Raw genomic sequence first — 13,142 nt, forward strand, 5'->3', positions numbered from 1 at the left:
CCCTGCCAGAGTAAGCAATAAAACGTGAGAGTCCCTTGAAGCCTAGAGCAGTGGTTCTCAACCTTCTTAATGCTGTGACCTTTAATACGGTTCTTCATGTCGCAGTGACACTCAACCATAAAACTAGTTTCACTGCTACTTGATAACTATAATTTTTGTTATAAATTGAAATATAAATACCTGTCTGTATTTTCTGGTCTTTGGTGACCCCTGTGTCCTTCGGTCCCCAAAGGCATCAGGACCCACAGGTTGAGAAGCACTGTACTAGAGGACCAGAACTACAAAGACTTGAGGGAAAACAAGCTGTGGAGACGCTTGTAACTAGACCAGTTGCCTGGAAGGGGTCTCTACCAGAGTCACTTGGAAAGGACACTCTTAGACCTGCTGAACTGCCTGCAGGCTGTGCAGTGTGCTCAAGGTCCCTAGGTGTTATGAGCTGTGACCCACGCTAGGGTGGACCTTAGTGATGCAGCCCTGAGTCATTTCTATTCTTCTAAGTAAACCCCATCCCATATTCCTGTAAGTAACCCCAATCAAACTCATTGGTCCACCAAGTCGGATTTTGGTGGTGTCCATACTTTGGTCTATTGTGAGTAGACGTGTGTGTTGTGTGAACACATAAAATGTCACCAGGTTGATTGTGTAAGTGGGTTAATTGTACAGCATATGAATTAAAACTCAGTGGTCTTTTTCCTTCTTGAAATAATTTCCAGTAAGAAATTATCTACAAGATAAAAGAAAAGAAAATTTCATGATTTATGGAAGAGAGAGAAGTCAGAGTAGCCTTAAGTTTATGGTTAAAACCGGGCAGAGGGTGGAGGGACTTACACACTTCTATATTCTTTTTTCCCAATACCCACAGTAGAATGATTTTTAAAATTTTATTATCCAAATACCCATCTGGCCTACGCTCAGTTGTGGAATCAAACAGTGGATGTCAGTGTGTCAACTGGCAGCCTGGATAAACAGGACCATCGATCATAGCTACCACCCCAATGTGACCCGAGACCAAGAGAGTCAAAGCACTGGCGAGGCTACTGTGTTCGGCTGAACAATCAGTAAACATGTCCTTCTGGATGGAAAGGGGATAAAAGAGAGCAGAGAGTGATGGAGGGGAGGCAACCCCACACATGTAGCATATACAGAGATGATGATGATGGTCATGATGATGATGATGATAACTCCTTAAATGTTTTCCTCTGTTCAGGTCTGACTCAACAGTAGAGAATTCATAGGTGCCACAAAAGTATACAAGTTATTAAATAATCATCTAGTTTTGTGTGCATATATGATTTTCCTGTGTTATTATTTAACTGGCTTTATTGTCCAAAGATATTGCATATTATACAAACTACTGCTACTATAAAATCAAGACTATGTCCTAGAACAAAATAAGCAATAAATAGCTAAAAATGAAAGTCGTCAGTATTTAGAGACAAACATTTTCTACTGCAAGCTAGAAGTTCCACTGGGATGTGGAGCTGCAAAGAGAACTAAGAAAGAAACCACCTGAGGTCCTGGGAGACACAGAGATGCAAGGGAGCCAGCAGCCATGGGAGGAACAGTCTAGTACGACCATGGGACTTGGGGGAAGATTTGAAGGGTGGCATCCTGTCACACTAGAAGGAAGGCACAAATGAGTTTCATGGGCAAAGCAGGCATGCCACATGACTGGCAATGCCAATAATGGAAAGCAGAGGAGTCTCCAGAAGCCAGAGGTCCCCAAATGTGAGTGTTTTCGGAATGACCACCAGAGGGCACTGGTGAAACATGCACGGATTTCCAAGAGTCTTAACCAGCAACTCGGGCCGACTTGCCAGTACAGCCTTTGACCACAATGACTAGAACGCACCAAAGAATTGCGAGCAAAGGAGTATCAGGATCAGATATATAAATGAAGACTAACTATCAGGAAGTTGTGGAAACAAAGTGAGCAGGGGTACCAGGTTCAGTAGGGAGGAGACACTGGCAGAAGAAAAAGAGAGGTGGGTACGGCATCCTCGCCAGGAAAACCAGGAACCAGCCATAACAGAGATGGAGCACAGCGCTACTACATTAGAGACCTTTCCAGACTCTGAGTGGAGTGCCTGAGGAGATCACAGTGCCACCCCATGAGATGTGAAACCTATAAAACTGCTCAACGGGTAGGAAGCTGGACTCAGCTTGCTGTATTAACTTCTTGCTTTAACTACGCTTTCGATTTTGAGATCGTTACAGACGTGCAGATCTCGGCAGATACCTCAGTGAACAATGACCTTTCACCTTGGCATGGTAAGAGATTTCTAGTGTTGAAAACAGGGCAGTATTTATAAAGACTGGGCTGGTGCATTTAATTAACCCCTTAGGACATTTTCCCACTTCGTGGGGACCAGGCCCAAGAGGGTTTCCAGCAAGACAAGAGACTTGTCAGTCAGCTCACACCTTTGCCCAGCACGCACTGGCACCTCCCACGGCAGGCTGGTGGGCCTGTGCCCCAGGTGGGAGAAGAGATCTCAGGAACAAAGGGAGAGGTCCCTCCTGAGGGTTTAGGTGGCAGGAGGAGAGACAGGAATGTAGCCAGAGAAAGACAGAGACAGCGGCTGCTGCCCGCTCCCCAACAAAGCAGCAAACCTAAGTGCGTTCATACATCAGACACCTAATGACCCTTGCAGGCTGTCAGTGTCTACTACAGCTGGCTGGAGAAGGCTCAGTCCCTTAGACAGCAAAATGAAAATTCCATTTTCCCCTTTCCTTTGCCATAACGGAGTTCATGCATGATCGTAGAGATGATGGTCATTGGAGCAAAGTTACGACAATAAAAATGGCGCAGTATTTAACGCTCACATGCACACACGCACACACGAGGTGAGCAGCTGCTCTAAACCTGCTACTTCTGGACAAACTCTAGGTAACTAAGAGCCCTTTGTGAGGACAAAATATGAGGCATCTGATCACCAGGCGACCACACAAAATAACTCTACACCAAGAAACTATACAAGACAGAACGCAGAACATACAATACAATAGCATCTACGCTGTAGAGAACACGGTCTATACAATACAATAACATCTAGGCTGTACAGAACACAGTCTATACAGTACAGTAACATCTAGGCTGTACGGAACACAGTCTATACAGTACAATAACATCTACGCTGTAGAGAACACAGTCTATACAATATAATAACATCTACACTGTACAGAACACAGTCTTCATGTCTGCCTCCAACACCCCAGGAGCCCCGCACTTCTCTGGAGACCAGGCACTGAGCATAGCCCCTTCACCTAATTAAAGTCAATTCACTTCCCGTGCATCACACCCACAGCTACCTGACAACCTGATGACGAGCATCTGTTCTCAACACAGTGCTCCACGTAGGCTCATCTGCAACACTGCAGGGCAGTGTGCTTTGAAGGCTATACACACTTTATATAAGCTAATGCTAAAACTTAAAGCCCCTCCTAGTGTTTTTCTAAAGCAGCTTTCTAACTATCACAGAATTAGCATTTCAATCACACTACTGGGAAAAAAAATTTAGCTTTTCTAAGTCATTAAAAGGTTAGCGGCATACAGCTAGTTAAAGGATCAAGGCCACTTCGTGTACACTGTGCACACCATGGAGCAAACACCAAGGCTTGCGAAGACTATTTTAAAAGAGTGAAATGTATCTCAGATGATGTCCAAGAATTAGGATATATGAAGTATCTGAAAAGAGAGATGGGACACAGTAGGGAAACAAAAACATCATTAGTCCACTGGGAGTGGTCTATGCTTTTTAACATGATATGTATTTACCGTGATAAAACACACACACACACACACAGTATTGTGGGGTGGATTTTAAGCTTCCTGGTTTATGGTCTAAGCAATGGTTCTTCAGACCAATGAAAACCTGATGGAGAACCCTTTGTCCCCATCCCAGTGCCTCTCTCCTGGCCTCAGACAGCTCCCCCCACTAATGTGAGCAGCACAAAGTTACTGGACGACAAGCATGCTCTATGGGATTGTGCATACCAAACTGTGTACCCTTCACAAACAGAAAGAAAGTGAGGGTAGGACCAGAAGTGGGATCAAACAACTCTCAAAGGCCTGCTCCTAGTGGCATTTAGTAGTGTTTGAGGCTGGCCACCTGGGATTGGATAACCTACCTTGGGTCTCATCCCTAGAGAAAACTGATTCTCCCTCCCTCTCTCAGCAGCCATTAACAGCCTACAGGTCTTCCTCTACGGGGAGAGACTTCCCCCATCCGTCCATGCTGGCATGTCAACTGGTGTTCCCAATGTGAAGGTCTTTTTAAAGCAACCGTATTCTTGAGATTTCATGGGTACATCTTCCCTGTCATTTACAGAAGATATTATCTCTAGCAGACATCCTGGTCCTCTGGCTCTTGGAATCTTACTGGATGCTTCCTGACCCTTAGGTAGCAAGGCTGTGTGGCTGGCACAGCAGGAGGTGTCAGGTACCCTATAGTCTGGTCCTTCCTGCATGTTCTCCCTCTGCTGCACAGAGCAGTCTTTCTGATGAGGGGTGGGAGACAACACTTGTCGCTGGATATAGCGATAACTATTTAGAATGCAGTTAGGAGTCATGCTGTTTTATGAACGTGGCTGCAGTGGGTTCTCCTCTAGAGCCCATGACCTCACCGGCCAGGGGTAGTTGGCCAGGTTGATAGTACTGCATGAATTCTCTTCCACAGAGAGGGCCTCAAATCCAGTTATAAGGCTGTTGGTGACTCTCAAGGGATAAATGGCACTATTGCCCCCTTGATGCTATCTTGTCAGGCTAGTCATTGTTGTGGTTCGTGTGCTTTACAGCCGGGTAGGAGTGTTGACTGTTTTTTTCCCTTGGCACGTGCATAGCTCCTTTGGAGACTGTGGAAGCTAGTCTTGGGGTAGGAGGCTTTCACAACAGTCCCAGCTAAACCCTTCAAAGTTCTATGTACAAAGTGTATGGTGTCTTAAGCAACAGGGTCTTATCCTAAAGTTTTAGGAAGCAACTAAGGACAACAGCAATGTCCTATATTGTTTTGAGAGTCTCTTGAACTCTCCTGACATACAACTTAAAAGAAGTTTCCAAGCCTGGGACTAGAGTTTTCGTTAGATAGTCTGTGGCTCTTGGGGAGGGATTTAATTTTTAATGTCACAAATGATTGCTCATGTGCAAGATACCCATCTTTTTAGGATACAAATTTGCTTTTTGGTTTAATAAAAGGTAAAAAAAAATATGTATACTTAAGAATTGTTTAAAAATAAACCTATGCTGTATTATCAAAAAAGTAGACTTTGACAAGTACCACATGCATATTTACTTGTGGGAATAATGAGTTCCAAGCATCAAAGAAAGCTAGCCCAGACATCTATCAAAGAGTGATTGTCCCAATAAGTAGAGTAAATCCACATAATGAGAGCCTAAGAAGATATAAGATTATCAAGTAACTTCCAGGATATGTCGGGCAAAGGGAGGCAAGTTCTTAAAGAGTGTGTAATATACTGTCTTTCATGTAGAACTAAAAGGCAAAAGATTCATATATTTGCAAACCTTAACAAAAAATAAGAAATTCAAAGATTGCAGCTAGCAAGAAATGACTGAGGGTAAAGAGAATGCATATGAGTGAAGATGAACAAACTTCTGCATATTTGTTAATAGTTGCAAGCATTAAAATGTCATTGTATCATGTGTTCAAAATATGAAACTTAAAAGAAGAAACTCAAAATGAAGACTAGCTGGAAAACGCATATATTTCCAATAGAAGAAGGAACAACAGAGCTCAGTGGGCTAAGGAACTTAGCACCCAAGCCTTGTGAGCTAAATATGATCCCCAAAACTCATGAAAAGGTGGAAGGAAATAACTGGTGCCACAAGGGTGCTGATTTTCACAAACATGCTGCTGCACACACACCTGCACTCACAACATACACACACATAGGAGTAAAAAAATAAAAGAAAAAACTACTACCTGAGATCACAGCAGTGCAGCCATTAGTAGTGACTTTTTTAAAAAAGTGACTTTTTTTTTAAAAGAGAACAATTTTAAGTCACAAAGAATATATTCTGAAGTTAAAAAAAACTACAAAACAATTAAAGAGCGTGTAATAGAAATTGTAGAAAATAAAATTCATGAAATTAGTAAAATTTAATTTTAAGTGAAATGGAAAAGTTAAACTTGAAATAGGAAGAATGTAAGTAATGATCACACACATACATGCAAAGGAATGTGTATAGCCACCTACCTGGTGACCTAGACATCACTCCCAGCAACAGTGTCAGGATGATGCTTTCTAAGTATCATTTCCCCTTAAAGAGAAGCATAATTCCTTTAAATAATGACTGATTACAGATGTGAGGCAGAAAACTAAAAATGTGATGCTGGGGGAAACCTTCTATGCCTAGAAACATGGAGGTAACTACTTTATGCTTAATGTCATCTCAGAGGGTGAGAGTGTGAAGGGTGTCTCACCGGCTAACTATGAGACAACCATGCCACCAGAAGAACAGGGGGTACAACTGGCAATACCAAATGACCAATGACCAAAAACAATTTTTAAAGTAAAGAGATTCATTTTGCACATTGGAGGTGCAATAACAGTAGCTCTGAATCTAAAAACTAACAACACAGCGAAAGAATTTAGCATTTATTCTATCTTTTTCAGGGGAAAGAAAAGGTATTATTCCCTGAAGTTGATGAGGAAAAGTCCCTTCATACAAGAGAATTCAACTTTATGACATACCCAATGAAAAAGCTGTCCAGTTTGGCTCAATGGGTACTCAATGTCTGGAGGAAAGCCTGGTAGGAAACAAAATGGTATCAGGTGCCGACACCTCATACCACCCTTTCTTCCTATGGCAGAATGTCTCCTTCCAGACAGCCAGTGTGGAAACCCCATTTTCCATGCTTATATAGGAATGTGTGAGGCTAACACACCGCCTTCTAAACCAAGGATGCACCTCAGTTTCTTTGCACTATTATGCAAAAACAGGTAGGTATATCTTTGGGATAAATGAGCTCTAAGGAACATTGAAAACGTGGAAGCAATCCTAGTCTGAAGCCTGTTTCCAGATCAATGAAGTTAGCATGCGGTCTCTTCAAGAATTCAAACTGGAAGTAAGCTGGCAGGCTAGATAAGAAACCAAGCTGTCAACTACGAGTTTCACAGGGCTTATTTTTGTAGTCTAAATACCTCAGTGACTACATCAGAAATTACTCACAAAGAGAAGAGGGCCACTCTTTCTCTTCTGTATTTTGGGATGATAAGAGTAGTCTTAAGAGCATATCCAACCTCAAAACCTCAAGTGGTACAGAGAAATGATGGGAGAAAACAGCAGCGCCCTGAGCAGTTTAACCACAAACAATTTTAAGCTGCTTCTAATCTACCCCTTCCTTTACAAAGAAGACCTCATCCCTTCGATATGCCATCACTCTTCACCAGACCAAACACCCCACGACGAATGCCAAAATTAAAGTCACTCATGCTGTAAACTATTCCGTTTCTCTTTCTCTGGTGTACCGCAACCAAACTTCCTTTGCTTTGCTCTTCCTGTCCCCCATATCCCAAGTGACAACTCAGTCAACAGTCAGCACACCTAACACCCTACCCATGGCCAGCATCCTCTCCTCTAGCAAAGCTTATTGGCTTCAAGAGCTCAAATCCATCACCCGCATGTGGCAACAGCAATCACCTCCTCACAGGGAGGAAACAAGGCATCTTCCAGTTCCCACATCAGTATAAACAAAATGGAGTGGGAAAACCTACACGGTAGCAATGTAATGAAGAAAACAGTCAACTATGATAGCTAGATGTGACAGCGCCCCTCGCAGCAGCTGTGCCATACTGACAGTCTAGACTTACTGTCCGCCACAGACTGTTCTAAACACTTCAGAGGGATGAGTTCCTCTCATGAAGCATTGATTCATCTCATTCTCACAGAGTACTGTCAGTCAATCCCATCTTATAGCCAGGAAACTAAAGGATGGTGCTGTAACCGCAACAGTAATCATAAACCCTCTCACAGCCCCCCAACATCTGAGAGAACACAGCATCCTCTCCAGCAGACAGCCCCTCCACAGCTGACCCTCGACCGCTGGCCCATGTTCAAGCTGAAGCTGAAGAAGAGCAGTTGCACGAGAACTATTTCCTGACCTCTTCCTAGGCACACATCATTCTTCCGCCAGCAACACCCTTACCTGACTAACGTTCAGCCCACCCTCAACTCTTCCTCTGATGAAAGCCTCGTGTTTCTAACTAAACTGCCAAGTCCATGGCTCCCCAAGTCTTCTCACGGACTTATCCTCCAGGACTGTATCTCATGCCTGTCGCTATTTGCTATACTGTACAAGATTTAGACTGTGTGAACACACACCCTCCACCTAAACTGGGAACAACTACAGAGTGATATCTGTACTCTTTTCCTCTGTCCCTGCTGACTGGCCAGTCCAGGGTGCAAGCAGGGCTTTGGAGCCTATCTGCTGAATACACGAGCTGAGGCTCTTTTTCCAATATTGTCTCACACAGTCCTCGTCTGTGAAGGAAGACTCAAGGAGCCTTCTCAAGGGTTCAAATAATAAATCGGAGCATGGACAAAACATACACAAATCCCCGTGGCGTTCATTAATGAGAAGGGGCCTATGTTGCCACTGTATAACCCAGCAATACCAAGAGAAGGCCAACACTGCTAGTGAGGGACTAGCCATGTGGGAATCCGATCTTGAGACTAATCACCAGGAGACAGAGTAACATTCAGGCTGAAATTTTTCCTCAGTAAACCCACATTTCTTGAAGTTACGAAGACAGCTCAGTCAGTCAAGTGTTGACTATGCAAGCATGAAGACCAAACTATTTTTTTAATTTTTATTTGTTCTTCTCCCATACAATACATCCCAACCTCAGCTCCCCCCGCCACTCCTCCAGTTCCCCCCACACCTACCCAAGATCCACTCTCTACCCCATCTTCCACAAGAAAACAGCAGGACTCCCAGGGACATAAATGGAACATAACACAAGATACAGTAAGACCAGGCACAAACCGTCACATCAAGGCTGGACAAGGCAACTCTGCAGGATTAAAAGGGTCCCAGGTACAGGCAAAACAGTCAGAGCAACCTCCACTCACATTGTCAGGAGTCCTCCCAAAATACCAAGCCAACCACCATAACATATAGGCAGAGGACCAGAATTTGATCTTTAGTACTCACAGAAAAATCTGGATATAATGAAGTGAACATGCAGCCCCAGGGCTGTGGTGGCAGAGACAGGGGCAGCCAGCCTTTCTAATCAGCAAGCTCCAGGTCAATGAGAACCTGTCTCTGAACCCCTGAAGAACACCGGAGGTTGATCTCTGACACAGGCACACACACGCATGTACAAAAGCATGCACTGAGTGCGCACACACACGTGTGCACGTGTTCACCCTACAGCACCATGGCCTCAGAACGCTGTCTCTCTACTCATCCTACCTCATAAACACACAAGACACTGCTTTGTTGACAGCAGCGTTGAGAACAAATGTTGTAGCTGCTATTAGCTAATTTAGCAGTATGACAATGGCTCATACAATAGATAAAATCCTACAGACGAGTGTACTATTTCTACTGTTAAAGAAAAAAAAAAACACTAGGTTTCCTAATCATTTTAAATACTACTGTAGTAACTCCATATGAGATTGAGTTTTTCATTCATAACTATTAGTTGGTCCATTTAAAGTGCTTTTCTCTGTTAACATCAAAGTATTTAAAGCAGCTAAGAATATCAATTCCCTAAAAGGCAAAATTGATTCAATTCACAAGATAAATGAAACAAAACAAAACCCTTATTGCTGCTGGCAGAACAGCAAACTAGTTTAATACTATGGAAGCAAGTATGGGGCTTGTCAAAACACTAAAAATAGACCTGCCCTGATGTGACCCAGCTACATAATGCCTGAGTGCATATGAAGGATTCTGCAGCCCACTGCAGAAGATACTTGAACATTCATGTTTATTGCTCCTCTATTCACAAAAGAAAAAGAGAATAGCCTAGATGTCCATCAACAGAAAAAATAATGAAAATGTGCCAAATACACACAATAGAATCTTACTCAGCTGTTAAAGCAAAATGATAAGATTTGCGGGTGCAACACAAAAAAAGTACACTGAGTGCCACGGCCCAGTCTCAGAAAGACTAAAACTACATACATATTCTCTTTCATGCCCAACTCCTAACTTTTAAAGTTTGTGTGTAAGTAAATAAGGAGTTGTACAGGTAGGTACCAGCTATGAACATAAGGATTCTGGACTCAACCGGGGTTTCTACTGCAGTAACAAACACCATGACCAAAAGTCACTTGGGGAGGAAAGGTTGCTTCCATATTACAGATGGCAGTCCTTCATGAAGAAGGGAGTCAGAATACAAACTAGAGGCAGGGACCTAAGCAGAGGCCAGGAAGATATGTTGCTACTGGTTCACTAGGCCAGCTTTCCTCACGGGCCACGCCCACATCCATCACTAATAAAGAAACTTCCCCACGGGATGTCCACCATCCAATCTGATGGAGGCATTTTCTCAACTGTCATTTCTTCTTCTCTGATAACTATTGTATATCAATTTAAATAAAACCATGGACTACAAAAGGGGAACAAGAGGTATTGAAAAGAGGAATGATGAGGGGGCACGTGCAATCTGAATGGTGTCAAGAAGAACACTGGAGTCGAGGGAACAGGAAGAGAAGGGAATCAGGGAAGAAGGGGGAAGGCTGCACTAGTTTGCTTCCCTGCTGTTCCCTGCTGCTGCACGAAAACACTGACGAAATGTAATCTGGGCAAGGGAAGGGTTTACTTGGCACAGTCCGTTTCGAGGGCAGCCAGGGCAGGAATGTGAAGGTGGGAACCACTGAAGTCACAGAAGAGTGCTGCTTCCTGGCTCACTTCCCAAACCATCCTCATCTTGCCTTTTTATCTATCCCAGGACCACCTGCCCAGGGTTTGGAACAACCCAAAGTGGGTTGGGTCCTCCCTCATCAGTCAGGAAGCAAGAAAATGCCCCCAAAGTCAGGTCCAAAGACCAAACCAATGAAGGCCAGTGTCTCAACGGAGGATCTCTTGTCCCAGATGACTGTAGTTAATATCAAGCTGCCAAAAAAATATCCAGGATGAAAGAAATAGCAAAAACAAAATTTGAAAAATGTTATAACCAAACTGAATTCTTTGTAAGCCAGTAAAAATAAAATACTTTGTTTAGACGTGTTCTCAGTATGTATCCCTGGCTGGTCCTCGACTCTCTATGTAGACCACACTAGTCTTGAGCTCACAGAGACAAGCCTACCTCTACCACCCAAGTACTAGAATTAAAGGTACATAATATCATGCCTGCCAAACACATTTTTTTAAAAGATAGTTGATAATAAATATGTTTTATTTCTGATGCCCCTCCCCTCAAGTGACAATGCTCTCCAATTTGTTAGCCTTCCCTAAACATGTCTAACTATAACACTTCTTTATTTTATTTTATTCTAGTTTGTAGGTTTCATAAGGACTTATATTTAAGCTTCCCTAATTCCATCAATTTAAATACCTGGCCTTAGCTAGAAATTCTTTGGGAATTTCATGTCATGCACCCCAATCCTACTCACTGCCCAGCCCATTCATATCCTCCCCTTGTGCCTGCAGCACCCCCCCAAAAAAAAAAACAAAAAAAAAAAAAAAAAAACCTCTGAAGAGTAAATTTAAAACAAAGCAAACAAAAAAACCGTCTCTGTTATGGAGTAATCTTTTTGTATACTATGAAGATGTGTCTGCTAAGGCACCAACTGATTGTTTTAATAAAGAATTGAATGGCCAATAGCCTGGAAGGAGAGGAATAGGTAGGATTTCCAAGGAGACAGAAGAAGAGATCAATCTAGGCAAGTGGAGATGTCAGCAAGATGCAGACCAAGTAGGATATACAGAGACTAAACAAAAAATAATACAGCTAGCTCTCCTAGGACTTGACCATTGTCCCAATTTTTCAGGGTCCCCTAAAGATGTCATCGCCTTCGAACAACAGGAAACAATCTAAAGAACACAACTGTCGCATTCTCAAGAGGTGGAGTGGGTGGTTTTGAGCCATTCGATGGGTTATAAATGTTGGTCAGCATTTGGGGGTGGGGGGAAGGTTTCAAGTTGTTACTGGTAATGGTCAGGAAAATAACTAAAAAGATCAGATTAGATTAAGGGATCTTTTTCTGAAAAGAAAAAAAATAGTATATTTTGACTCTACTTTTAAACTAAAAAAAAGCAACTACTAACCTCAAATATTTTACATTGGTATAGATTTTTGCATATTGATACAAATTGAGCCTATTTTTGTTTTAACATACTGTATATATGTTTCTATTCTTATTTAAGGCATTGTACCTGAGTAGCTCATTTTATAATGTAAAGTTCTAGTTCTTAAAAGCTATTATTGCAAACTGTTTAGGATAATTAAGAAATGCAGGTTAGTTAGTCATCTATAACCATCAAAAATGTAGTCATGTTAGGTATGTTTTCAAGGTTAAACAGATATATTTTAGACTGATGATCTTCAAGCAATTCAGAGACCTATAGAATATGGAATTTAAGATATTTTAATAACATAAGGCTTTTCATGACAGTGAGACACATTTGCTCCTGGCAGCACCAATCTACTTCAAAAAAAGGATGATGGGCATCAAAGAACCTCCATATAGACCCAGATATGGCCCTAGGTAGCAGCCCATGGCTGAATGACACCATAGCCCTAGATGGCAGCACAGCCCACCCAGACAGGCATGGCCCCAGTGGCATGGCCCTCAAACAGAATTGGAAAAAAGAAGTTTTTTTTTCGAAACAGGGTTTCTCTGTGTAACAGCCCTGGTTGTTCTGGAACTCACTATGTAGACCAGACTGGCATCGAACTCAGATCCACCTGCTTCTGCCTTCCAAGCACTGAAATTAAAGGTGTGTGCCACCACCATCTGGCATAGAGAAAAATTTCAAACATATATACACAAAAAAAATCATACATATACAAACATAAATGCTTCGGGACTAGATATTTATTTTAAAAATTGCTGAACAACTTCTGTATGCCAAGTAATATCCTGAGAGACCAGCACTGACTGAGAAAATCAAGAAGAAATCCAATCCTGAACAAATCAAAGCTGACCATGCAGCCTTACTATCTAGTTGGGA

At 42.5% G+C, this 13,142-nt stretch overlaps 1 protein-coding gene across 8 annotated transcripts in view; it reads right to left on the reverse strand.

Annotated features, from left to right (window-relative positions):
• The window catches only part of Med12l (mediator complex subunit 12L), a 297,109-nt gene that overhangs the window by 246,680 nt on the left and 37,287 nt on the right, over window positions 1-13,142 (reverse strand). The gene's annotated exons all lie outside the window — the stretch shown is intronic.

This window comes from Chionomys nivalis, chromosome 24 (assembly GCF_950005125.1).
Source record: "Chionomys nivalis chromosome 24, mChiNiv1.1, whole genome shotgun sequence".
In the NCBI taxonomy this organism is placed as follows: Eukaryota; Metazoa; Chordata; class Mammalia; order Rodentia; family Cricetidae; genus Chionomys; species Chionomys nivalis.